The sequence below is a fragment of the Capra hircus genome, chromosome 1 (genome assembly GCF_001704415.2).
Source record: "Capra hircus breed San Clemente chromosome 1, ASM170441v1, whole genome shotgun sequence".
NCBI classification, from domain to species: domain Eukaryota; kingdom Metazoa; phylum Chordata; class Mammalia; order Artiodactyla; family Bovidae; genus Capra; species Capra hircus.
Window position 1 is genome coordinate 46,564,751 of NC_030808.1, and position 25,962 is coordinate 46,590,712.

A 25,962-nucleotide genomic window follows, 5' to 3' on the forward strand; every position below is an offset into this window, starting at 1 on the left:
TTGTTTTGGGGGGCTCCAAAATCACTGCACATGGTGACTGCAGCCATGAAATTAAAAGACACTTCCTCCTTGGAAGAAAAGTTATGACCAACCTAGATAGTATATTCAAAAGCAGAGACATGACTTTGCTGACTAAGGTCCGTCTAGTCAAGGCTATGGTTTTTCCTGTGGTCATGTATGGATGTGAGAGTTGGACTGTGAAGAAGGGTGAGTGCTGAAGGATTGATGCTTTTGAACTGTGGTGTTGGAGAAGACTCTTGAGAGTCCCTTGGACTGCAAGGAGATCCAACCAGTCCATTGTGAAGGAGATCAGCCCTGGGATTTCTTTGGAAGGAATGATGCTGAAGCTGAAACTCCAGTACTTTGGCCACCTCATGAGAAGAGTTGACTCATTGGAAAAGACTCTGATGCTGGGAGGGATTGGGGGCAGGAGGAGAAGGGGACGACAGAAGATGAGATGGCTGGATGGCATCATGGACTCGATAAACGTGAGTCTGAATGAACTCCGGGAGATGGTGATGGACAGGGAGGCCTGGCGTGCTGCGATTCATGGGGTAGCAAAGAGTCAGACACGACTGAGTGACTGAACTGAACTGAACTAAGTAAATATATAATAAATTCATGTATCATTTATAATAGAATGAATTAAAGTTATAGAGCTTATAATTTATAGTTTCGTTGTTGTGATTTAGTCATTCAGTCTTGTCCAAGTCTTTGTGTCCCCATGGATTGCAGCACAGCAGGCTTTCCTGTTGTTCACTATCTCCCGGAGTTGCTTGAGCTCATGTCCATTGAGTCAGTGGTGCCATTCAATCATCTCAACCTCTGCCACCCCTTCTCCTTTTGTCTTCAAGCTTTCCCAGCATCACGGTCTTTACCAATGAGCCAGCTCTTTGCATCAGGTGGCCAAAGTATTGGAGCTTCAGCTTCAGCTTCAGCATCAGTCCTTCCAATGAATATTCAGGTTTGATTTCCTTTAAGATTGACTGGTTTCATCTCCTTGCTGTCCAAAGGACTGTCAAGAGTCTTTACCAGTTATATAACCACAGTTATATATATTAATAAAGTATAAGATTAGTTGTATAGAATTTGTCAGTTTATTGATATATCCGTAGTTGTTATATTAAACTACTGTTAATTAAATATATTAATTTTTAGTAGAAATTAAAAATATTTAATGATGGCTATCATTTTTTAAGTGTTTAGTATGTGTTAGGTGTTTCAACTCTATGAACTTGATTCATCCCTACAACCACACTATGAGGCAGATAATTAAATTACAGATAAGTAAACTGAGATTTAGAGAGATTATGGATCTTGACCAGATCACTCAAATACTAAAGAGGGTAACTGGGACCTGGCCCGACCCTCATGGCTATGTTTTCTTTTTAAACATCATTCACATCCTTATCTCAAACACTCAAAACAACAGAGCCATGGAATAAGGCTGGGTGATAATTTAACATTGAGGACATCTACATATTACCACTTTGTGTTGGATATATGCACAGGATCGAAACAGAAAGTGATTATGATTCAATACCAATGTCAAGTAGGTGAAATGACAGTGTATAAAGCTACATAAAGATATGAGGGAGAATAACCAACAACATTCTACACTAGATCTCATAAGTTTCACTCCAGATCAGTGTGTCAGCTTACATACAGCACACTTCATATGGGGCTGCTGTGTTAGAAGCAGTAGGGACTACACCCCTACTAACCATTGGAAGGGAAAGAGTGGGGAGCACAGTGATGGATCTGTTTGTCAGATCACTGCCCCTCTCCATTTCAGGGACATCTAAGATAAATAAAGCTCACTAAATGGAGAAAGCACAATAACATCTAATGTACTCACCATTATCAAGGCCATTAAAGAGATGTAAAAAGCACAGCAGCTAACCGCAGTCATAAATAGTAAACTAGCCTTTGAGAAGGTAGTAAGAACTCAGTCTCATAAGTAACTAAATGTATGTTAATTTAATTCTATTGGAAAGAGAAGTAGAAAAATGTAAAACATTAATCACCATCTCAGGAATGATTTATTTTGCATACATGCCTGCAGAGAGAAAGAGAGCTGTTTCCTTTTGGTAGTCTTCCAGCTCCTGCTTTCTTCTTGATCATCAGGAGGCTGCATTCATACATCTTCCATATGTCAATAGTAGATTGCCCATCCTCTGCTTTCATGTGTGCAGCCAAAATCCACTGACTTTCTGGGGCAAACAATAGTAAGTTTGCTATTTGTAATAAAGCTATTATACATCAGACAGTCTATTCTAAACACTGTGGCAGAAGCCCAAGTTATTCATTCTCCCTAATTGTGTATGAATGAGACCCTTTCTTTTGTTCTTTTCTTCAGATTTATTGAGATATAATTGACATATTACACTGTGTAAGTTTAAAGTGTACAATCTGATAATTTGATATATAATACATATATTTTGTGAGTTGATTACTACAACAAGGTTAGTTAACACACCCAACTTCTCATAGTTACCTTGTTTTGTGGTGAGAATCTTTAAGACCTACTCTTTCAGCAACTTTCAAATATGCAGTACAATATTTTTAGTAATAGTCACCATGTCGTGCATCACATCCCCAGAACTTATTCATCTTATAACTGGAACTTTGTACCCCTTGAACACTTTCTTCCACTTCCCCCATTCTCCTGACCTTGGCAACCACCAATATACTCTCTGTTTCTATGAGTTTGATTTTTTTTATATTCCATGTGTAAATGAAATCTTTCTTGGTCTGACTTATTTTATTGAGTTGGCCAAAATGTTCATTCAGGTTTTTCATAAGATGTTATGGAAAAACCCAAACAAACTTTTTGGCCAGCCCACAGCATGCTTATCATCCATGGATAGTTCACCCATGCTGTCTCAAATGGCAAAGCTTCCTTCCTTTTTATGGCTGGATACTATTCCAGTGTGTGTGTGTGACATGTCTGTATATCATAATTTCTTTTCTTTATTCATTCATCCACTGGAGGACATTTAGGTCACTTCCATGCCTTGGCTTTCATAAATATTGCTATGAACATTGGGGTAGAAATATATATTGAAGTTACTGTTTTTGTTTTTTTGGGTAAACACCAAGAAGTGAAATTGCTGGATCATATGACAGTTTTATTTTTAATTTTTTGAGGAAACTCCACACTGTTTTCCATAGTGACTGCACCAATTTCCACTCCCTCAAATAGTGTGCAAGTGTTCCCTTTTCTCCATATCTTTGCTACTACTTATCTCTTGTTTGATTGTTTGTAATGGTCATCCTAACAGATGTGAGATGATAGCTTGTGGTTTTGATTTGCATTTCCCTGATGATTAGTGATGTTGAGCATTTTTTTCATGTACCTGTTGGCCTTGTGAATGGACCTTTCTCTAAGCAAACGTGCCTTTCATTAGAAATATGGCTTTCTGAATTTCCTGACTGACAAAGTTTGGTACATAGGTTGTATCCCAGTTGAGAGAATCACTTTCCCTTTAAGAATGATTGAAAAATTTATCTAATATATTGATAAACTATAACTTCCATAGTCAGTTTAATTTTTAGTCTATTTGGATTTATCTATATCAGGATTTAGAAGTAAAAGAAAATGTTTAAACTTAAAACCTAATTCAAGCTACCCAAGAAATAACAATTCTATCTATACTGTTGCTCCTTGGTAACCACAGTAGATTGGTTCCAAGGGCTCTGTCCATTACCAAATTTTGTAGAAGCTCAAGTTCCTTCTGTGAAATGGTGCAGTATTGGCATGTAATTGATGCACACCTTCTGTATATTTAAACTCATCTCTAGACTACCTACAATACCTAAATCAACGTAAAGGCTGTGTAAATAGTTGCTCAGTTCAGTTCAGTTCAGTCGCTCAGTCATGTCCGACTCTTTGTGACCCCATGAATCACAGCACGCCAGGCCTCCCTGTCCATCACCAACTCCCGGAGTTCACTCAGACTCACATCCATCGAGTCCGTGACGCCATCCAGCCATCTCATCCTCGGTCATCCCCTTCTCCTCCTGCCGCCAATCCCTCCCAGCATCAGAGTCTTTTCCAATGAGTCAACTCTTTGCATGAGGTGGCCAAAGTACTGGAGTTTCAGCTTCAGCATCATTCCTTCCAAAGAAATCCCAGGGCTGATCTCCTTCACAATGGACTGGTTGGATCTCCCTGCAGTCCAAGGGACTCTCAAGAGTCTTCTCCAACAACACAGTTCAAATGCATCAATTCTTTGGCAGTCAGCCTTCTTCACAGTCCAACTCTCACATCCATACATGACCACTGGAAAAACCATAGCCTTGACTAGACAGATCTTAGTCGGCAAAGTAATGTCTCTGCTTTTGAATATAGTATATAGGTTGATCATAACTTTTCTTCCAAGGAGTAAGCGTCTTTTAATTTCATGGCTGCAGTCACCATCTGCAGTGATTTTGGAGCCCCAAAATATAAAGTCTGACACTGTTTCTACTGTTTCCCCATCTATTTCCCATGAAGTGATGGGACCAGATGCCATGACCTTCATTTTCTGAATGTTGAGCTTTAAGCCAACATTTTCACTCTCCTCTTTCACTTTCATCAAGAGGCTTTTTAGTTCCTCTTCACTTTCTGCCATTACGGTGGTGTCATCTGCATATCCGAGGTTATTGATATTTCTCCCGGCAATCTTGATTCCAGCCTGTGTTTCTTCCAGCCCAACATTTCTCATGATGTACTCTGCATATACGTTAAATAAGCAGGTGACAATATACAGCCTTGACGTACTCCTTTTCCTATTTGGAACCAGTCTGTTGCTCCATGTCCAGTTCTAACTGCTGCTTCCTGACCTGCATGCAGATTTCTCAAGAGGCAGGTCAGGTGGTCTGGTATTCCCATCTCTTTCAGAATCTTCCACAGTTGATTGTGATCCACAGAATCAAAGGCTTTGGCATAGTCAATGAAGCAGAAATAGATGTTTTTCTGGAACTCTCTTGCTTTTTCCATGATCCAGTGGATGTTGCCAATTTGATCTCTGCTTCCTCTGCCTTTTCTAAAACCATCTTGAACATCAGGGAGTTCACGGTTCATGTATTGCTGAAGTCTGGCTTGGAGAATTTTGAGCATTACTTTACTAGCATGTGAGATGAGTTCAACTGTGCGGTAGTTTGAGCATTCTTTGGCATTGCCTTTTTTTGGGATTGGAATGAAAACTGATCTCTTCCAGCCCTGTGGCCACTGCTGAGTTTTCTAAATTTACTGGCATATTTAGTGCAGTACTTTCACAGCATCATCTTTCAGGATTTGAAACAGCTCAATTGGAATTCCATCACCTCCACTAGCTTTGTTCGTAGTGATGCTTTCTAAGGCCCACTTGACTTCACATCCCAAGATGTCTGGCTCTAGATTAGTGATCATATCATCATGATTATCTGGTTTGCAGCAAATTAAAGTTTTGCTTTTTTGAAAATTTTCTGAATTTTTCCCAAATGTTTTTAATTCAAAATTGGTTGAATCCACAGATCCATGGATATAAAGAGCTGACTGTACACAGATCATCATGCATAGACAACCCACCAGCAAGATCCAATATACCAAATCTTTAGTCAAGAAGGGCTGTGAATAGGTCTATCAGTACCATCTTTCTGGATTCCATATATATGCAGTAATATATGATGTTTGTTTTTCTGACTTACTTCACTCTGTATAGTAGGCTCTAGGTTCATCTACCTCATTAGAACTGAGTCAAATGCATTCCTCTTTATGGCAAAGTAATATGCCACTGTGTATAGGTACCACATGTGAGATGTGAGAATTGAACCATAAAGAAAGCTGAGCACCAAAGAATTAATGCTTTTGAACTGTGGTGTTGTAGAAGACTCTTGAGGCGAAGAACTGACTCATTGGAAAAGACCCTGATGATGGGAGAGATTGAATGTAGGAGGAGAAGGGGAGGACAGAGGATGAGATGGTTGTATGGCATCACTGACTCAATGGACACGAGTTTGAGCAAGCTCCAGAAGTTGTGATGGACAGGGAAGCCCAATGTGTTGCAGTCCATGGGGTCACAAAAAGCTGGACATAACAGCTACTGAAAAGAACTGATAGGTACCACAACTTCTTTATCCATTCATCTGTTGATGGACATCTAGGTTGCTTCCATGTCTTCTGCTAAGTCGTTTCAGTCATGTCCGACTCTGTGTAACCTCATGATGGCAGCCCACCAGGCTCCCCCGTCTCTGGGATTCTCCAGGCAAGCTATTGTAAATAGTGCTGCAATGAACATTGGGGTACACGTGTTTTCTTCAATTATGATTTTCTCAGGGCATATGCCCAGTAGTGGGATTGCTGGGTCATATGGTAATTTTATTGCTAGTTTTTTAAGGAATCTGCATACTGTTCTCCATAGTGGCTGTATCAACTTGCATTTCCACCAACAGTACAAGAGGGTTGCCTTTGATGAACCTATTTGCAGGGCAGCAATGGAGACACAGACATAGGGAAAAGACTTGTGCACATAGCGGGGTAAGTAGAGGGTGGGATGAATTGAGAGAATACGGCTGAAACATATGCATTACCATATGTAAAATAGATAGCCACTGGGTATTTGTTGTTTTTTGCAGGATACTGAAATCCGTTGCTCTGTGACAACTTAGAGAGGTAGGATGGGGTAGGAGGTGGGAGGGAGGTTCGAGAGGGAGAGGATATATGTGCACCTATGGCTGATTCATGTTGATGTATGGTAGAAACCACCACCACAACATTGCAAAGCAATTATCTTCCAATTAAAAATGAGTGGGGGAAAATGGCTATGGACAGGAGAGTAGAACTAGTGGTGTCTTACTGGTGTGACTTTTTCCTGCGGCAAAACTTAATTACAGAAAAAGCTTTTACGGAGGGTTTGTGTAAAATAGTTGCCTACATTTAAACTTGTTTGGCCACAGTTTTCAAAATTATAAACCACAAAATACAAGTTTTTGCTTTGCTGAAAACTCATGTTTATTGGTGAAACTCATGTTTTTGATATAAATTTGTAAACAACATGTATTCTGTAATGTACATTTTAAGCTTGTACAAAAGAGAATCTTGCCTCTTAGAATTTGTCAGGAGATTACAACATTTGTAACTATTTCATTATTACTCAACACATTGCTGTAAACCTCATTAATTATGTCTTTCAGGAAATTTCCTGCTGAAAATCTTCAATGAAGGTTATTCTTACTTAGGTGAGTTCCATGCTTCTGAAGAGGTCAGAAGGGATTTAAACTAAATCTGCTAGTTAAATTGAAGATCAACATCGACCATATCATTTATATTGATGAGCCTCATGTTTTCTATAATTTGTAAACTTGTACTAAAAAATTACCAAGTTTTTTTGTTCAAACTAATTTTGTGTTCGGATTTGAATTCGAACACAAATTTGAGTAACAACAATGCTTACTGAAATAAGTGGTTAGTTCTCAAATATATGAACTTTTCTGAAGGAGAGCACTCATCTGAAACCATGTTTTAATGTGTTTGTTAAGTTTTATTTACTTAACAATAACTCAGTTTAGCAGGAGATCAAAAGCTAGGCATTGAGCTGAGTATGTCTAATTTTATCTTTCAAATTTCCCCCAGCCTAGAAATAGCCATCTCTTGCTCAAGGATGGTGTCTGTCTCCTGGATTAATTTATTTTACCTTGGAGACAAATATTCGAAAGCAACATCTTTTGTGCTTATAGTTACTAAACCACAACTCAAATTAAAAGTAGTATTATTAGTGTACCAAAAATGATGCAGGATGGGGAATTGCTTCACAACAGTAAAGCTCATCTTTTGTAAAAGAAAGGAAATAAAGTGTTTTTTACTTCCCAGGAAAGGAAGTAAGGTTTATTTTCTACTGAAAATAAATGAGAAAAATATTGCTGCTTCTGAACTCTAGGTAGGAATTGAAACCCTTTAATAATATGTATTTAAAATGTTTACCCCTTTAAAAATTCTAAAGTTTTTTTTTTTTTTTAAAGAGTAGTAGAACTAGAACATCCTAGGTCACACAAATTGAGGGATAACACTAGCATCAAAGTAACAGACACAAATTGGTATTTCTGTGGATAAACAAATGCCTATTTTTTGCAGAAAGTATAGAAATGCTTAGATTTTTCACTCAAATGTGTTGGCTTTCCCAAAGAGGTTGTTTCATATGAGTTCTGGGAACAGTGCTCTTGGTCAGTCTGGGGGTACTGACTGTGGGTGCCCTACTCAGCACTGGCTTGGCCTGTTGTGGAAGAGCTCCTGTGGGATCTAGAACAAAAAGCAGCATCAAGACCAGTCAAGTCTGGGAAAGGCCCCTCTACAGTCATTAGTTCCCATGCATGTCTTGGAGGAATCTGCTGACCCTGCTATTGCTCATACTATGAACTTTCTCATGGAGATCTAGCTAGGGGAAAGAAAGTTCATGTTCCGCTCCCTCTGTAGTATATCCCATTCTAAGACTGGAGCAATAGCCCAGAGACTGGACTGATGAGTAATTGAGGGAGAAATTTGCAGTGTTCAGCATCTCACCATCTGTAACCTAACCCAGTAGTTTTGTACCAAATTTGTGGGATCAACATTCTTATTTCTAATGATCAGTTCTGTTTTTCCCCTGCAAGTGCTTCTCAGCTTCCTAGGCAAATAACCCTTGGCTGCTCTGAGCCACCAGTTATCCAGAGCAGATTTGTTCAAAAGTCTGGTGGATAAAACTTACCTAATCCTACACCTGTTAAGATCCCTGATATGGAGTTTTAGTAAATGCATGCAAGTTAAGTTGCTTCAGTCATATCTGAGTCTTTGTGACCCTACGGCTACTCTCTCCATGGGATTCTTCAGGCAACAATACTGGAGTGGCTTGTGATGCCCTCCTCCAGCATATCTTCTCTTATGTCTCCTGCATTGGCAGGCAGGTTCTTAACCACTAGCACCACCTGAGCTAAGTCTTCAGTTCAGTTCAGTTCAGTCGCTCATTCGTGTCCAACTCTTTGTGACCCGATGCATCACAGCATGCCAGGCCTCCTTGTCCATCACCAGCTCCTGGAGTCTATCCAAACTCATCTCCATTGAGTCAGTGAGCCATCCAACCATCTCATCCTCTGTTGTCCCCTTCTCCTTCTGCCCTCAATCTTTCCCAGCATCAAAGTCTTCCAATGAGTCCAATCTTCGCATGAGGTGGCCAAAGTACTGGAGATTCAGCTTCAGCATCATTCCTTCCAAAGAAATCCCAGGGTTGATCTCCTTCAGAATGGACTGGTTGGATCTCCTTGCAGTCCAAGGGACTCTCAAGAGTCTTCTCCAACACCACAGTTCAAAAGCATCAATTCTTCAGTGCTCAGCTTTCTTCACAGTTCAACTCTCACATCCATACATGATCACTGGAAAAACCATAGCCTTGACTAGACGAACCTTTGTTGGCAGAGTAATGTCTCTGCTTTTGAATATGCTATCTAGGTTGGTCATAACTTTCCTTTCAAGGAGCAAGTGTCTTTTAATTTCAAGACTGCAGTCACCATCTGCAGTGATTTTGGAGCCCCCCCAAAATAAAGTTTGTCACTGTTTCCTTTTTTCCCCATATATTTCCCATGAAGTGATGGGACCAGATGCCATGATTTTAGTTTTTTGAATGTTGAGTTTTAAGCCAAATTTTTTACTCTCCTTTTTCACTTTCATCAAAGCTCTTTAGTTCTTCTTCATTTTCTGCCATAAGGGTGGTGTTATCTGCATGTCTGAGTCTCATGATGTATTCTACATATAAGTTAAATAATCAGGGTGACAATATACAGACTTGACATACTACTTTCCTGATTTAGAATGTATGGCAAAACCAATACAGCATTGTAAAGTAAAATAAAGTAATAATAAAAATTAAAAAAAAAGAAAAAAAATAGAACTAATCTGTTGTTCCATGTCCAGTTCTAACTGTTCCTTCCTGACCTGCATACATATTTCTCAAGAGACAGGCACTTAAGAATATGTCACAGCAATTTTAAATCATAATAACTATTATAGCAACAAATTGCTAACATTTACTAAAGTCCTCTTATATGTCACACATTTTTCTACATTTGGTTTTATATTGATTAATTCTTTTAATCTTCAGAATACCCCTTTATGATAGATGCAATTATTTCTCCTATTTTATTGTGAGAACACGGACACAGAGAAGTTAAGTAACACCCTGAGGTCACTCCCATGGAATTCAGATGACAGAAGGAGAAAGAAAGCGGAGTGAAGTTTTGTGTTCATTATATTTTTTTCTGTATTCTTAATATCAATATTGATTAAATGGAATTAAATAATATTTCTCTGGAATTCAATAGTAAGTGCCACTGAAGCAATGGCCATGCCTCTTTTCTCGCTATATAGAATCTCTGGTGACTGCTACAAAAAGACAGTCAATAAACACTCAGGGAATGAATGAATGATCTAAAATAAACTTCCAGTTTCTTTTTCTTATGTGTCTCTCATCCTTTTTCTTGCCTTTCCAATTTCTGTGTTTATTTTATTTATTTATAAATTTTAAATGTATTTATTTTAATTGGAGGCTAATTACAATTTTGTATTGGTTTTACCATGTATCGACAAGAATTTGCCATGGGTATACACATGTTGTTTATTTTAATTTACACTAAACATAAATGTAAAGTTGTTCAGTTGTGTCCAACTCTTCGTGACCCCATGGACAGTGGCCCACCAGGCTCCTCTGTCCATGGGGATCCTCCAGGCAAGAATACTGGAGTGGGTTGCCATTTGCTTCTCCAGGAGATTTTCCTGACCCTGGGATTAAACTTAGGTCTCCCGCATTGCCGGCAGACTCTATCCTCTACGCCACCAGGGAAGATACACTAAGTTCAGTTCAGTTCAGTTTCTCAGATGTGTCTGACTCTTTGTGACCCCATGAATTTCAGCACTCCAGGCTCCCTGTCCATCACCAACTCCCAGAGTTTACTTATGTCCATCGAGTCGGTGATGCTATCCAGCCATCTCATCCACTGTCGTCCCCTTCTCCTCCTGTCCCCAATCCCTCCCAGCATCAGAGTCTTTTCCAAAGAGTCAACACTTTGCATGAGGTGGCCAAAATACTTGAGTTTCAAGTATTATGCTTTGGCATCAGTCCTTCCAATGAACACCCAAGACTGATCTCCTTCAGAATGGCCTGGTTGGATCTCCTTGCTGTCCAAGGGACTCTTAAGAATCTTCCCCTATCCCTCCCAGCATCAGAGTCTTTTCCAAAGAGTCAACACTTTGCATGAGGTGGCCAAAATACTTGAGTTTCAAGTATTATGCTTTAGCATCAGTCCTTCCAATGAACACCCAAGACTGATCTCCTTCAGAATGGCCTGGTTGGATCTCCTTGCTGTCCAAGGGACTCTTAAGAATCTTCTCCAATACCACAGTTAAAAAGCATCAATTCTTTGGCACTCAGCTTTCTTTGCAGTCCAACTCTCACATCCATACATGACCACTGCAAAAACCATAGCCTTGGCTAGACAGACCTTTGTTGGCAAAGTAATGTCTCTGCTTTTGAATATGCTATCAAGTTGGTCATAACTTTCCTTCTAAGGAGTAAACATCTTTTAATTTCATGGCTGCAATCACCATCTGCAGTGATTTTGGAGCCCCCCAAAATTAAGTCTGACACTGTTTCCACTGTTTCCCCATCTATTTCTGATGCAGTGATGGGACCAGGTGCCATGATGTTAGTTTTCTGAATGTTGAGCTTTAAGCCAACTTTCCTCTTAAGCCAACTCACTCTCCTCTTTCACTTTCAACAAGAGAATTTTTAATTCCTCTTCACTTTCTGCCATAAGGGTGGTGTCATCTGCATAACTGAGGTTATTGATGTTTCTCCCGGCAATCTTGATTTCAGCATGTGCTTCTTCCAGTCCAGCATATCTCATGATGTACTCTGCTACTGCTGCTGCTAAGTCACTTCAGTAGTGTCTGACTCTATGCGACCCCATAGATGGCAGCCCACCAGGCTCCATCATCCCTGGGATTCTCCAGGCAAGAACTGCAGTGGGTTGCCATTTCTTTCTCCAATGCAAGAAAGTGAAAACTGAAAGTGAAGTCTCAGTTGTGTCTGTCTCTTGGTGACTCTATGGACTGCAGCCTACCAGCACTTCCGTCCATGGGATTTTCCAAGCAAGAGTACTGGAGTGGGTTGCTACATATAAGTTAAATAAGCAGGGTGTTAACATACAGCCATTGGATACTCCTTTTCCTATTTGGAACCAATCTGTTGTTCCATGTCCAGTTCAAACTGTTGCTTCCTGACCTGCATATAGGTTTCTCAAGAGGCAGGTCAGGTGGTCTGGTATTCCCTTCTCTTTCAGAATTTTCCACAGTTATTGTAATCCACAGAGTCAAAGGCTTTGGCATAGTCAATGAAGCAGAAATAGATGTTTTTCTGGAACTCTCTTGCTTTTTCCATGATCCAGCAGATGTTGGCAATTTGATTTCTGGTTCCTCTGCCTTTTCTAAAACCAGCTTGAACATCTGAAAGTTCACAGTTCACATATTGCTGAAGCCTGGCTTGGAGAATTTTGAGTATTACTTTACTAGCATGTGAGATGAGTACAATTGTTGGTAGTTTGAGCATTCTTTTGCATTGCCTTTCTTTGGGATTGGAATGAAAACTGACCTTTTCCAGTCCTGTGGCCACTGCTGAGTTTTCCAAATTTACTGGCATATTGAGTGCAGCTCTTTCACAGCATCATCTTTCAGCATTTGAAATAGCTCAACTGGAATTCCATCACCTCCACTAGCTTTGTTCATAGTGGTGCTTTCTAAGGCCCACTTGACTTCACATTCCAGGATATCTGGCTCTAGGTGAGTGATCACACCAATGTGTCATGATTATCTGGGTCATGAAGCTCTTTTTTGTACAGTTCTTCTGGGTATTCTTGCCACCTCTTCTTAATATCTTCTGCTTCTGTTAGGTCCAGACCATTTCTGTCCTTTTTGAGCCCATATTTGCATGAAATGTTCCCTTGGTATCTCTAATTTTCTTGAAGAGGTCTCTAGTCTTTCCCATTCTGCTGTTTTCCTTTATTTCTTTGCATTGATCTCTGAGAAAGGCTTTCTTATCTCTCCTTGCTATTCTTTGGAACTCTGCATTCAGATGCTTATATCTTTCCTTTTCTCCTTTGCTTTTCGCTTCTCTTCTTTTCACAGCTATTTGTAAGGCCTCCTCAGACAGCCATTTTGCTTTTTTACATTTCCTTTTCTTGAGGATGGTCTTGATCCCTGTCTCCTGTACAATGTCAGGAACCTCTGTCCATAGTTCTTCATTCAGTCTGTCTATAGATCTAGTCCCTTAAATCTATGTCTCACTTCCACCGTATAATCATAGGAATTTGATTTAGATCATACTTGAATGGTCTAGTGCTTTTCCACATTTTCTGCAATTTAAATCTGAATTTGGCAGTAAGGAGTTCATGATCTGAGCCACAGTCAGCTCCTGGTCTATTTTTTTGCTGACTGTATAGAGCTTCTCCATCTTTGGCTGCAGAGAATATAATCAGCCTGATTTCAGTGTTGACCATCTGGTGATGTCCATGTGTAGAGTCTTCTCTAGTGCTGTTGGAAAAGGGTGTTTGCTATGACCAGTGTGTTTTCTTAGGAACTCTATTAGCCTTTGCCAAGCTTCATTCCGTACTCCAAGGCCAAATTTGCCTGTTACTCCAGGTGTTTCTTGACTTCCTACTTTTGCATTCCAGTCCCCTATAATGAAAAAGACATCTTTTTTGGGTGTTAGTTCTAAAAAGTCTTTAGGTCTTCATAGAACCATTCAACTCCAGCTTCTTCAGTGTTACTGGTTGGGCATAGGCTTGGATTACTGTGATATTTGAACAGTTTGCCTTGGAAACGAACAGAGATCATTTTGTCATTTTTGAGATTGCATCCAAGTACTGCATTTCGGACTCTTCTGTTGACCATGATGGCTACTCCATTTCTCCTAAGGGATTCCTGCCCACAGTAGTAGATATAATGGTCATCTGAGTTAAATTCACCCATCCCAGTCCATGTTAGTTCGCTGATTATTAGAATGTCAATGTTCACTCTTGCCATCTCCTGTTTGACCACTTCTAATTTGCTTTGATTCATGGACCTAACATTCCAGGTTCCTATGCAATATTGAAAAAACCTATATGCAGGTCAGGAAGCAACAGTTAGAACTGTACATGGAACAACAGACTGGTTCCATATAGGAAAAGTAGTACATCAAATCTGTATATTGTCATCCTGCTTATTTAACTTATATGCAGAGTACATCATGAGAAACTCTAGGCTGGAAGAAGCACACGCTGGAATCAAGATTGCCAGGAGAAATATCAATAACCTCAGATATGCAAATGACACCACCCTTGTGGTAGAAAGTGAAGAGCAACTAAAAAGCCTCTTGATGAAAGTGAAAGAGGAGAGTGAAAAAGTTGGCTTAAAGCTCAACACTCAGAAAACTAAGATTCTGGCACCTGGTCCCATCACTTAATGGCAAATATATGGGGAAACATTGAAAACAGTGTCAGACTATTTTTTGGGGCTCCAAAATCACTGCAGATGGTGATTGCAGCCATGAAATTAAAAGACACTTACTCCTTGGAAGGAAAGTTATGACCCACCTAGATAGCATATTCAAAAGCAGAGACATTACTTTGCCACAAAGGTCCTTCTCATCAAGGCTATGCTTTTTCCAGTAGTCATGTATAGATGTGAGAGTTGAACTGTGAAGAAAGCTGAGCACTGAAGAATTGATGCTTTCGAACTGTGCTGTTGGAGAAGACTCTTGAGAGTCCCTTGGACTGCAAGGAGATCCAACGGGCCATTCTGAAGGAGATCAGTCCTGGGTGTTCATTTGAAGGATGATGCTAAAGCTGAAACTCCAATACTTTGGCCACCTCATGTGAAGAGTTGACTCATTCAAAATGACCCTGATGCTGGGAGGGATTGTGGGCAGGAGGAAAAGGGGACGACAGACGATGAGATGGCTGGATGGCATCACCGACTCGATGGACATGAGTTTGAGTAAACTCCGGGAGTTGGTGATGGACCGGGAGGGCTGGCGTGCATAGAGTCACAAAGAGTCAGACCCCACTTAGCGACTGAACTGAATGGAACCGAACTGATACAGTAGTCCTCTTTACAGCATCGGACCTTGCTTCTATCACCAGTCACATCCACCACTGGTACTGTTTTTGCTTTGGCTTCATCCCTTCATTCTTTCTGGAGTTATTTCTCTACTGATCTCCAGTAGCTTATTAGGCACTTACAGACCTGGGGAATTCCTCTTTCAGTATCCTATCATTTTGCCCTTTCAAACTGTGTTAGGGGTTCTTAAGGCAAGAATACTGAAGTGGCTTGCCATTCCCTTCTCCAGTGGACTACTTTCTATCAGACCTCTCCACCATGACCTGTTAATCTTGGGTGGCCCCACACAGCATGGCTTAGTTTCATTGAGTTAGACAAGGCTGTGGTCCATGTGATCAGATTGGCTAGTTTTCTGTGATTATGGTTTCAGTGTGTCTGCCCTCTGATGCCCTCTCACAACACCTACTGTCTTCCTTGGGTTTCTCTTACCTTGGACATGGGTTATCTCTTCACGGCTACTCCAGCAAAGTATAGCCACTGCTCCTTACCTTGGATGAGGGGTATCTCCTCACGGCCGCCCCTGCTGACCTTGAATGTGGAGTAGCTCCTCTCAGCCCTCCTGCGTCCAAGATATACTAAAGAATTACTAAATAGTGTTTAGATTAGTGGATTGATGACACTCCTTGTTCATAACTTAATAACTTTTGTAGGCTGTAATTGCTAACAGAAGAGTCGGGGCTGGTTTGGAAGATGAGTGAATTAAGAGGCTGTTTTCCTTACAGGATATCATCAACAAGACTTCTCTGAGATGTGTAATGTGAAGCAAACTGAAATGCAGAGTCTTTACCTGAATGGATGAGCACAGCGTTCATTGCTCCCATAAGATCTTTACTATTCTATACTATTTTATTAATTATTTTTAGCAATAAGATAAATTTCAAAATTAATCTCTAGTTTTATGTGTAAGCTGACAACACTGATAAAGCTATTTAAATTACAGGTAATGTGTTTTATAAAGTGACTTAAAAAACTACTAAGTGAGTAATACATATGTAATTCCTTGTATTTTAATACCTTTTGGCTATCTTCAACATCTTGTTTGTAAGGCATCATGCTAACCATCTTCATTAGAAAAATAATGAAATAGCTTCATTTTATGCAATACTTTCTTTTAAGCTCTTTGATAGCATCCTGGAATTTAAAAACATCCATTCATAAATTGTTCTAATGATTGGACCTTGATCAATTCACTTGAATGTAATGTGTCTTCTTCTCCATTAGCAAATGAAAGGCTAGTCTTGACCTAGTGTTCAGAGAAGCCACTAAAAATGATTAATTGAGCCTCCTTTTAGAGTACTTTAAAAATATATAGTTGTTCTGCATGTAGGAAAAACGTATCACAATTTTTTAAAAGATGTTTAAACATAAATGGGAAATCCAAGATGCAAATAGGGACTTGCTAATGTTGAATAAGACAGAAGAACATATTTTTCCCCGTCAGTTTTACTAGATTTTAAGTAAAGCTTATTTAATTATGAAAATCTATTTAATCAGTGATGGAAACATTTCATTTTAGTGAGTGTCTAATTGTAGGGAAGCTTCGCAGCACAATCATGACCTCTTTCTGCTGTGCTCAGCTCAAGACTACCTTTAATGAAATGTGACGATGGAGCAGTTCCCTTGATTAAAGCACTTTGATAAATAAATAAGCAGCTAGACAAATTTGCCAGCTAGGAGGGAAAAGGAACAAATGGAGCTGTAAATCCTAGAAGAAGAGTTTTATCGTTTCAGAAAACTTTTTATGGTTTATTTAAATTGTGCTTCTCTAGTTATAATAGTTTGTAACATTCCATTGTGTTTAACAGCATTTGCTTTGATTGTATCATTATCATAGTTAACAAGTTGCTCTAATATCTACCTTACAGTATCTTTTCAGTAATGTGAAAGATAATTGAAGCTGTTTTTTTTTTTTTTTCTATCCCTATAAAGAGGCCATAGCAGTCAGAATCTGGAGAAGATTCATTTCTAGAAAATTTATATTTTATAGTCCCTGATCTACTTATAACATTTCAGATTTATGTATGTACAGTTAAATTTTGCACAGTCACCCATTCTGATTGCCCTCCCCAAAATTTTAATATTTACATTCAGTGTGGGCAGCAGAGAGAGAGAAATTTTTCCACTTTTATTCTTGGTTAGATCCACAGCATTGAAGAGAAAATTTTTGAAAGATTTCAGTCTTCTTGTATACCAGAATTTGGAGGAAACCTCTGATCTTACCCTGCTCTCTACTTCACCAGCTCTGATTTCAGATAGTACGGATGGGGAGGATTCTTACCTTCTCTCTGCTTTGCATGAGCCCCTGGATCTTATGTAGCTTTCCTAGTTTGATATGAGAGTGAATGAAACTGTCATTATAGCAGGAGTCAAGCAGGGGCTCACAATCAATTGTATGAATGTTTTGCTTCTGCTGAACTTTGTCTTTGCTCATGCATCTTTTAGAGTCTAGGAGTGTGTGCGTGTGTGTGTGTGTGTGTGTGTGTGTGTGTGTGTGTGAGTGAGTGAACAAGTAAGAGATATAGCTGTCTAATCTAATAATACAATAATCACAACCAGATAAGACATACTTCATCAATTCTCTGGCGGTAACTGAAGTTCCTGTGGAAAGAAAAAGTGTTGTGGTATACTAGAAAAAATATAGGCTTTGTAGTGAGAGATATCTAGGTTTAAATACCAGCTTTGGATTCACAGATAATTAGCTCTACTTTACCTTACAGATTCTTTAAAATTATCTGAATCTGTTTTCTCATCTTTAAAATAAGAACAATAATATGAACCATATAGTTATTATTAGTATTTACTAAGTAAAATATAATATGAAAATTGTAATGGATCTTATATGTTTTTAATAAATGTGATTTTTTTTTCTGTTCCTAAGTGCTTTCATGAAGTGGCTTATCACAAAACAGAGAAATGTAATAAACATTTGAATCATAACTATCAAAATACAAATAATAAAAGTAAATCAATTAGGATAACCAACACCTAATGTTGTTTATTGTGATTAATTATAATACTTAATTCTCAGATTCTTGATGGATGAGGTGGCAAGATAAGCCATAGTAGGTTATACTATTGTCAATATTTGAGAAAAGAAAATAGAACTCACCTAGTTTTTCTATAGTTGTGTTTTTAATACTAAATACCAAGCATCTTTATCTGTATCTCTGATTTCATTAAAATTTTAATTAAAAGTTAATTGCAAATTCAATAGAGAAGACAGAGCATAATCAAATAATGGAGGGATATTTCTCTGCTATAGGTGTGGTCATTTTTCCATTAATAAATGAAAGGAATCTTGCTAGAACGCTCTTACAAGATTTCAACTGGAGATTTTCTATTGTAGAAATACTGGAAGATGAAAAGCTGACTAAATGGAGGACTAACAAGATAATGGGGTTCTCTAGTGGCTTAGTGGTAAAGAATCTGCCTGCTAATGCTAGAGATGTGGGTTTGATCCCTGGGTTGGGAAGATTCCCAAGGAGAAAGAAAAACCTACCCACTTAATTATTTTTGTCTGCGAAATTCCATGGACAGCGGAGCCTGGTGGGCTATCGTTTATGGGGTCACAAAACAGTTGGACACAAGTTAGTGACTAAATAACTACAGTGAGATAATGGCTGCTACATGTTTTTTTTTTGTGTGTGTGACTTCAGGGGCATGAATTGGTGTTTTCTTGCTTCAGCTTCTTCATTTGTCACTACACCCATGTAGACATTTTCCAACAGTTCCCAAAATTGCCCAATTGTTTCCTCATTGAGCCAATGATAATTCTCTATCAATACTACCTCTCTCCTAACCAACACACACGTCTTTCTCTCCCCAAAGTTAATTGTTCTCATTGGTTAAGAAGTCCTCCTCCCTTGAAAAGTGTGAGGACTTGATTTTTTAAAGCTTTCATAACTTTATACTTTTAATAGAAATGAAAGGTATAATGTTTCCAAATTCCTGACAGATATTAATCTTTGGGATTTGCCAATGAGAAATTGAAAATCATTGAAATTATACAAATAGTAAATGATTCTTAAAATATATTTATGGATATCTAAAAAAACTACTATAAACAGAAAGAAAATATTAAATTTAGTACCATTTACAATACGCATATTATAACACTGCATATTGAAACACTGGTAAACACCAGTGAAGAATACTAGGTTATCTTGAAATAGTGTAATATTCTTAATACTAGCAAAGCTAATGTTACTCACTATATAGGATCGTGTGCCAAATTTGCTAATGTAAGGAACTTTTTTGCTTCCAAAACATATTATTTCTTAGAACATTATTCATAGGATTTGTTTAAATTATACTATGCATATAGATTGATTAATATTTATTTTATTTGCAAGCATGATTCACTGTTAGTAGCAAGCAGAGCTATGAACACACACTTAGAACATGGTCATAGGCACAAACAATATTACCTATTAGACCAGAAAATCCTCGGAGCTCCTGTTCCCAGAAATGTCGATCTCAACTTCCAAGTTCCCTATTTTTGTTTTCTGCTACTGCTGTTAGAATTAGTTTTCTTTGAATCAATGTTGTCTCTATGTTGATTACTATGTTTTGTTTCTTACAACAGAATTATAATACCTTTTCCCATTTTCTCCATTTCTCAACTGAGCTTTCTTCTAATCCCAGAGAAACAAATAAATTACTTCAGAAAAGCTGGGAAAGAATTCCTTATGGAAACAATAAGAGATAGCTCCTTTTTAACATAGTTGTTTTCAACCTTGGTGGCACTTTAAATTCACTTGGATGCTATTTTAAAAATACACATGACTGAGTAGTGGATTCCAGGGAGTTGGTTTAATAAAGTATATATTTTTAAAAATACTGTTGATTCTGTTGTGTAGCCAAAGTTGAGAACTCTCTCCAAGGAACTGCCCAATCTGTTACTCCTCATTCTACTATTCTATGGATACACCTGCAAGTATTTTTCATTTTTTCATTGTATATAAATTTATTTTTATAATCTCTGAAATAGTTTGTAAAATTCTTGAAGAAAAATATATTTACTGCTAGAAACTTATTTTTGATCATCAATTTCAAGACCTAAGAGGTCACTTGTGTCATGCTGGCTACTTTAGAAATAAATTAGATAAAATGATATCTAAAAATACTGTGCAGGTCTCACAGCCTCAAAACTAGGCTTCAGAAGTGAATGGGTATGTGGGAGAAAAGTTGAAGCCTTAATACTTAAAAAGTTGCAATAACTTTATTTTTGAATAGACATGCATATTTCTGCAAGGAGATCAAACAAGTCCATACTAAAGGAAATCAGTCCTGAACATTCATTGGAAGGACTGATGCTGAAGCTGAAACTCCATTACTCTGGCCACCTGATGCGAAGAACTGACTCATTGGAAAAGACCCTGATGCTGGGAAAGATTGAAGGCAGGAGGAGAAGGGGATGACAGAGTATGAGATGGTTGGATGGCATCACCGACTCGATGGACATGAGTTTGAGCAAACTCTGGGAGTTGGTGATGGGCAAGGAAGCCTGGCGTGCTGCAGTCCATGGGGTTGCAAAGAGTCAGACACAACTGAGCAGCTGGACTGAACTTATGTATTTCTTAACAACTAAAAACATGAACTCAGTTAAATACTTATAACCATCAAAATGTAATAAGAAAATATAAACATTTACTACATTAACTTTTTTACTAAAGCATATATATGGAATTTAGAAAGATGGTAACAATAATCCTGTATGTGAGACAACAAAAGAGACACAGATGTATAGAACAGTCTTTTGGACTCTGTGGGAGAGGGAGAGGGTGGGATGATTTGGGAGAATGGCATTGAAACATGTATAATATCATATATAAAACGAATCACCAGTCCAGGTTCGATGCATGATACTGGATGCTTGGGGCTGGTGCACTGGGATGACCCAGGGGGATGGTACGGGGAGGGAGGTGGAAGGGGAGTTCAGGATGGTAACACGTGTATACCTGTGGTGGATTCATGTTATGTATGGCAAAACCAATACAATATTGTAAAGTAATTAGCCTCCAGTTAAAATAAATAAATTTATATTAAAAACAACAACAACAAAAAACAAAAAATAAAAAGTTCAAAAAACATTTAACAATTAATTAATTTAAAAAATAAAATCATAAAAAATTACTATTTATAAGTTTCAAAGTTTACATAGAGATTTCCAAAATTTTTTTTGAAATGGTTATTTTCAGGTATAAAGTTATCCCACCTAGCAATTACACTGCTTAATGCATTATAAATACCTTTGAAGCAGTTGAAGAGCCTGATGAGAAGACAAAATTTTTCCAAAAGTACTGTCCATAAATTCCTGTATCTGTACCTGAAATGCAGTATTAATGTTTGAATGATTTTTTTGGATTAAAGAGAAGATTGGTTTTGTTTAACAACAATGAATGATTCTCCTATAGAATCAAAGCAACGTTAAACACATCTACTATCTAAACATCTAGAATGCACTGTCCAGTATGGTAGCCACTAGCCACATGTTTCCACTGAGCACTTGAAAGTCACTACTTGGAAGCTAGATGTTCTGTAAATATAAAATAAAATACACACAAAACTTCAAAGACTTAGTTAGAAAAAGAGAGTATAAAATATCTCATACTGGGTTTTATTAGTGATTTGTTACAATGATAATATTTTTATTATGTTGGGTTGAATAAAGTATATCATTAAAATTAACATCACCTATTTCTTCTTACTTGTATGCATATGGCTATTAAAAAGTTAACATAAAAAATAAAAATAAAGTTATGCAGAACTACTTATAATGAAAACAATACTTATTCTAATCTCCTTTTCCAGAAATATCTATTTTTGATTCTTCCCACTGTTTGTCCCAGTTGTCATCTTAACATTCCTAAGTAGTATGATCATTCTGTCATTTCTTGATAAATTATTTTTTGATGTCTTCTGTTTATTTTCTGCCATGATAGTGAGGATATGGCCATTGACTCTCCTCCAATATTTTTTCCATCTTTCTGTTAAATTACATTATTATTTTTCAATCTTCTATTGGCTACTTTTCTAATTTTAATTTACATCACTTTTTCTCCCACATTACCTGTGAGCTGTATCTCTTGTCTTCAGCTCTCTCATATCTTACAATTCTGTCATTTTAACTTCTGCATCATCAGAGTTGATGTAAGCTTATTCCATTTTATAACATATGTATTTTCTGTTTGACTATAGATTACAAAATTTGATAGCTAATATACATTTTCACATTATTCTGACTATATAAGAATAGTAAGTGGAAGAGCCTATCAGGCTTTTGTATATCAAAATGTCCTAATGAGATGGATGAAACTGGAGCCGATTATATAGAGTGAAATAAGCCAGAAAGAAAAATACCAATACTGTATACTAACACATATATATGGAATTTAGAAAGATGGTAATGATGACCCTGTATGAGAGACAGCAAAAGAGACACAGATGTGTAGAGCAGACTTTTGGACTCTGAGGGAGAGGGAGAGGGTGGGATGATTTGGGAGAATGGCATTGAAACATGTATACTATCATGTAAGAATCGAATCACCAGTCTATGTCCGATGCAGGATACAGGATGCTTGGGACTGATGCACGGGGATGATCCAGAGAGATGATATGGGGTGGGAGGTGGGAGGGGGGTTCATGTTTTGGAACTCATGTACACCTGTGGCGGATTCATGTCAATGTATGGCAAACCAATACAGTATTGTAAAGTAAAATAAAGATAAAAATTAAAACAAAACAAAACAAAAACAAGAAAAAACCAACCAACCAAAAAAAAAAAAAAAAACCCAAAATGTTCTGCTTCCCTATCTTTACTGTTTCCTTTTGTATCTTGTCATCATTAAAAAAAAAAAAAAAAAAACTAAGTCCCCGAATCTTGCTCTTGCTCTTGTCTTACCGTTTGGAATTCTCATTTGAACACTGTTTATATTTGATCCTTTCTTTACCCCCTTTCTCAGACACCACTACCTTCAGTCACTAGCTGCTCTAACAATCTTACTTAAATATTGACTCAAAGCTGTAATTTTGAGATTTCCAACTAGGTTAAGAATTGCTTTCTTTCATATTTTGAAGGTGTTAGTATATCAGTTTCTAGCATGTAGTATTGATGATTAGTCTTCTGCTGGTAATTTTCTGTTATTTGTAGGTACATTTTAATCCCCCAACTGCACAGCTTTTAAAATTTTTCTCTTTATCCAAAGAGAACTCCACAATTTCACCATAAAGTGTCTAGATGGATTTTTCCGTTTATTATGTCGAGCACTTAGTTACTGTTTCAATCCTGAGATCATGTTCTTTATTTCTAAGAAATTCTCATTCATTTTTTCTTTGATGATTTTCTTATCTCTGTCCACTCTTGTCTGAGCATGTGAATTCCAGTTGATTAACTGTTGGAGTTAGACAATACATTGATATACTCTTCATATTGTTTATATTTTCTCTCATTTTTCTGTTTTTTTTTCCACTAGTTTTTTGGTAATGTTTATTTTTTTTATCTTTTGATTATTTTTATTAACTTTTTAAACTATTATTATTTTTTTAATTTCAAGAGACAGATTTCCACCCCCCTCATCAGTGCATCCTACCTACCTATTATCTTTACTTCTATATGTACTAATTTATTTTTAAAGATTTTATTTCTATTATTTTAATGTTTTCAATGGCAACCCACTCCAGTACTCTTGCCTGGAGAATCCCATGGACAGAGGAGCCTGGTGGGCTGTAACTCATGGGGTCACAAAGAGTCAGACGCGACTGCGTGACTTCACTTCACTCACTTCACTTGCTTCATACTTTATCACTGGAGAAGGCAATGGCACCCCACTCCAGTACTCTTGCCTGGAGAATCCCATGGACAGAGGAGCCTGGCGGACCATGGTCCATGGGGCCGCAGAGAGTCAGACAGGCCTGAAATGACTGAGCACACACGCATTCGCTCCCTAAATTAAGTCCATCTCCTCTAAAGTAACATTTTTCTTTTAACATGAATTTCTCTGTTTCATGTTGCAGATTTCTCAGAGATCTTATTATGCTTTACTGTCTAAGTACATTTGAGAACAAAACCATGTAAAGCATATCATAGTTCAGTGCAGAGTTGGGTATTTTGATAGGTTCATTTTAGAGCAATTGGACAGACATGTGACTGTTATAACTGTTTGAAAATGTCAGAAATTAGGAGATATTTGGAGAAGGAAATGGCAACCCACTCCAGTACTCTTGCCTGGAAAATTCCACGGACTGAGAGGCTCCTCAGAGCCTGGTAGGCTACAGTCCATGGGGTTGCAAAGAGTCGGACAGGACTGAGCGACTTCACTCACTTTCACTTTTTCTCTGGGGCTCAGGAAATCCTTTAGAGAAGAGACTTTTATTTATTTATTTTTTTAGTCATCCAAGCAATAGATATCTGGCTGGGTGCCGAATGATGACAGAAAGATGGGTGCTATGACTTTTGATTAATGTTCCTATTTTTACCCCCAAGGCTTACCTTTGTCTTGGGGTTTGAAGATACCAATGTTTGAAGATACCCTTAACTGTCTGTCTTTTCAAGCCTACTTCCCTGGGCAGTGGTTTATTTTCCCTATGCTATCATTGTTGTCGCACTTCCTTCTCTGTGATTCTTTCCTTGTGGACACAGGCTGCACCTAACTGCCTCTATGGCACAGGCAGGAAATCAAATAGATGAAGAAGACGGGTCCTCAAAAATGAACTTGATGTGCCCTGAAATGGAGATACTGTCACTATGCAGTTTCAATTATTGTTTTATTTCTTAATCAATTTACTAAATTAGTAAATTTAATTCAATTTAGTAAATTTAGTAAATTTTCCAGAGGCAAAACGATATAACCAACCAACAGGTTGGCCTGTCATCTTGACTCAAGGGTCTACCTAGGTACTAAACTCTAAAATAAATGTATTATTTCTTGTTGAGAGGGCTTTAGCTTCTGTTACTTTCCATCACAGTCCTCCAAACTACCTTAAATGATAATAAATAATAGGATAAACCATGTCCTTGCCATGTACAACTAACCTCAAACCACTTCAAAAAGCAAACATCATATTTCTTATTAAACAATTTCAGTGTAGGAGGTTCTGAATAATCTAAATGGCAGTAATTTTTACTTTGATTTTATAGTTCCATGACAGTATGCTTCATGTTTCTTTCTCATTTGGTCCCTAGGTATAAATTTACAGTTGCATATTGAGACATACCTCAGGGAAAGTGATTCCACATGGGTCTAGGTTAATGTGGTACATTTATATAGCTTTCTGGTTTCAAAGATAGGACTGAATTTAATATATAACCTGAGAACCAGATTGATGATATGTTCTTTGGTGGTGGTCACTTTTAGTATCATTTTTCTTGCCAGGCCTTTAGATAATGCAATGGAAAGTTAATGATTATAATCTCAGATGAGATCTTCAATGTCATAGTTTTCTAATGTTGATTGAAGAAAGAATTGTTGAGAATTATTTGCATTATGTGATGATTATAGGGTTGATAGCATACTGGATATTGAAAAAATGTAAATGAATCTGGACTTGAGAAGGACCTATGAAGGAATGCTTATAAACCAGGCCAAAATGGATATATAATTTGTCACACCCTCCTTGTTATATTGGAAATTTGATCAGTTTTCAGAGTTAATGCCTGAAGTGTCACAGAACATGCCAGCCTAAAATATTCCTGTAGGAATTCAAGGCATGCCACCCTCAAGTATTCCACTTTGTTCTATTATTTTTAGTTGTAGATACCTGGAAAATAGCAAATCCAGGGAAAGGCTTTCTCTGAATTCCCCTTATTTGCTTAAAGACAA